Genomic DNA, 3,210 nt, shown 5'->3' on the forward strand with positions numbered 1-3,210 from the left:
TGTGATCCCATGTTCCTTTTCATGGGCTGTGACTACCCAGTACCACACATGTATGTAGCATGTGGTCCCAGGTTCATTCTCATGGGTGGTGACTACCCAGTACCAAACTCACATGTAACACACAGACCCATGTTTCTTCTCATGGGCTGTGACTACCCAGTACCACACATGCATGTAGCATGTGGTCTCAGATTTCTTCTCATGGGCTGTGACTACCCAGTATCGCACACACATGTAGCATGTGGCCTCATGTTCCTTCTCATGGGCTGTGACTACACAGTAACACATGCACATATAACACATGGTTCCATGTTCCTTCTCATGGGCTGTGACTACCCAGTAACACATGCACATATAACACGTGGTTCCATGTTCCTTCTCATGGGCTGTGACTACACAGTACCACATGCACATGTAACACGTGGTCACGTCCTGAGCGTCGCTGCAACCCCTCGCGCTGCTGCTGTTTCACTGAGCGCCATGTGGGAGGCGTGTTCCCCAGATGCCGGTGTGGCGGGCATTTCCCGGTGCCCATTTCAGGGCTTGTATTTCTGCTCGTGAGCCTGTCCCCGCGGCCTGTAAGACAGGAAAGGGGCCGGAGCCCTGGACTGGGTGTCAGCACACTGCAAGAATCCAGCCCGGGGCTCTGATGGAACCGGCACCCCATGTCCTCCAGGGACGTGTGGCTGTGAAATCGGGGTGAGGCCCGAGATGTAGGGAAAGCCACCCCGGGTCACTGTGCTCCACATGGTGGTGGTGGAAGAACGTGTGCAATAGAGACCTTTTCCTCAGGTTAAGGGGAGCTGGCTAAGGTTTTATTATTTTTGTAGACGGTTCAGGATACGCTCGGTGGGTGATGTAGCCCTGACTGCTTCAGTGAGCCCAGCAGTGCTGGCGACTGCCTGGGTGGGCCCGTCTGTGGGAGAAGGGAAGAATAAGGAGAAAAAATGCAGAGATGGAGGATGAGCAAGAGGGTCACCAAAGAGCAAAGGGTTGAACGGGAGGCCGAGAGGCGGACGTGGCGGGATCCCCGCGTGCTGCCAGCGGCTGAGAGGACCTCACTCTGTCTCTCTTGACCTCCCCTACCTCTGACTTCTCCCCTCCCACCCCTCCCCTGCCCCAGCCCAGAGCCCTCGCTGCAGTTCCTCATGTGTGTCCGTCACCATCCACCCCAGGGCCTTTGCACCTGCTGCTTCTCTGCTTGGGAAGCTCCTGTGAGGTATCCACATTGTATCACCTCCCCTGTGGCCTCCCTGTGTGAAGTGACAGCCAGCCCACCACCCTCCTCACACACATTCCCCTCCTCTGTTCCTCTCCACGCCTCTTGCTGCCCTCTCACAGGCTTGTGATCTGTTCTTCCTCTTGCCGCCTGCTTTTCCTTTTGATCATGTAAGCGTGTCTTGCGTAGGAGTTTCCTTTCTCAGTGATCCAAACGTCACGGTGGCAGCGAATTGCTTTAAGTCCAGGCTGGCACACTGTGGTCCTAGGTGAGGCCGGTCCAGGCCACACCAAGAGTGCTGACTCCTCCGTCCTCGGACGCGGGGCTGGTCGGGCTCTGCGTAGCTCTGCCTGTTACCGCTCCCGCTCGTCAACTGCCCGCCTGCTTTCTTTTTTCAGGTGAGGAGATGCCAAGATGGAGGGCAGCTGCCAAGGTGTCCTGGCCGCGCTGGTCGTCGTGGCTGGCCTAGCAGGTAGGTCACGCGAGCCTGGTGGGATGTCCCACGGCTTCCACGTGGAGCGGGAGGAGGGAACCCAGGGAGGCCCCGGCGCTGGCGGGTGTGGTGCCAGGGGGTTGTTCCTAGGCCCCTCCCACCACGTGCCCTTCCCTCTGGGGGCTCTTTGGGGGGGCCCACTTCCTGCTGCACTGACTCAGCTCCGGGGGCCCTGCAGGTGCAGCGGACCCCCAGTTCTCTTCATCGGGGTTCGCGCCTCCTGGCATGTGCCCCCGGTCCCTCTCCACAGCCATCGCTCCTGTTGGAATGTCCTGTCCCTCCTGTGTTTCTGTCTGGGCCTCGCCCAGGGTGTCGGTCGGCATGGCCTCAGGGTGTCCCCGGCCAGGGTCCCCCGTCAGACTCTGCCTCGCAGAGCTGAGGTGTGCGGACCTCGGGGTCTCTGAGCAGCTGGGGTTGTCCCCCCAGCTCTGTTGTGGCTCTGTTTGTGGACAGGCTGTCGCTCAGGTGTGCTGTCTTGTTTCCGGCTGGAGTTTGCTCTCCTTGGGGAGTCGTGCTTCGTACGGGGGGTGGGGGCGGCGGGGGGCGGTTTTGAGGCCTCGCAGCGGAGAGTCTACACGCGGGGACCAGCACAGTCACCAAGGCCCGTCTGGATGAGTCGCCACGAGCCGACACCTCATGTATCAGCACTGAGGCCAGGAACCCTCCACCGAAGCATCTCCCAGTCCCTTTCCCACCTCCTCCCCCCCCACCCCCCCAAACACACACAAAGGGACCACTGTCCTGACGCCTAACTGCAGACTGTGTTCTGTTGGTTTTGGACTTATATACAGATGAACTCTATTTCAGAGGCTAGATAATATTGTTTTTTAAATAATATATTTTTATTGAACTCAGAGAGGAAGGGAGAGGGAGAGAGAGGTGTAAACATCAGTGATGAGAGAGAATCATGGATCGGCTGCCTCCTGCACACCCCACACTGGGGATCGAGCCCACAACCTGGGCAAGTGCCCTGACCGAGCATCAAAACATGACCTCCTGGTTCATAGGTTGTTGCTCAACCACTGAGCATGCCGACTGGACAGGATAATGGTTTTGTTTGTTTGTTTGTTTGTTTTTAACTCTGGCCATGAAGCATCGGAAAAATAAAAAGGAATGAACTAGAAGAGGGCCATGGGTGTGTTACACGCAGTGAGGACTGTGCGATACACGTTGATCTGGGTTATTTCCATGTGACATCGATGGGCACCGGGCCGTGGTGTTGACACGTATTTGGGGGAAAGGTGTTCGAAAGCTCGGCCTGATAGTGCGCAGTGCGGTGCCCAGTAGGTGCTGATCAGTGTGCTTGTGGCGCGGAGAGGGACCCCTCCCCACGCTGTGTGGAGCTTCGGGCTCATGCAGCTGGCGAACCAGGCTCAGCACAGTTGAGGGAACGTGGCTGCACCAGGCCATTTCGGCCACGGCGGGCAGAAAGCATTCTCTCCCAGAGGAACGCGGTGCATAGCTTTTCCAGACACCTTTCCTGAAGTTCCGTTTGAAG

At 57.7% G+C, this 3,210-nt stretch overlaps 1 pseudogene; it reads left to right on the plus strand.

Moving 5' to 3' along the window:
* Nucleotides 1-1,633: 1,633 nt before the first annotated feature.
* LOC102441581 overlaps nucleotides 1,634-3,210 on the plus strand; it is a 95,616-nt pseudogene continuing 94,039 nt past the window's right edge.

This window comes from Myotis lucifugus, unplaced genomic scaffold (genome assembly GCF_000147115.1).
Source record: "Myotis lucifugus unplaced genomic scaffold, Myoluc2.0 scaffold_598, whole genome shotgun sequence".
Taxonomy (NCBI): Eukaryota; Metazoa; Chordata; class Mammalia; order Chiroptera; family Vespertilionidae; genus Myotis; species Myotis lucifugus.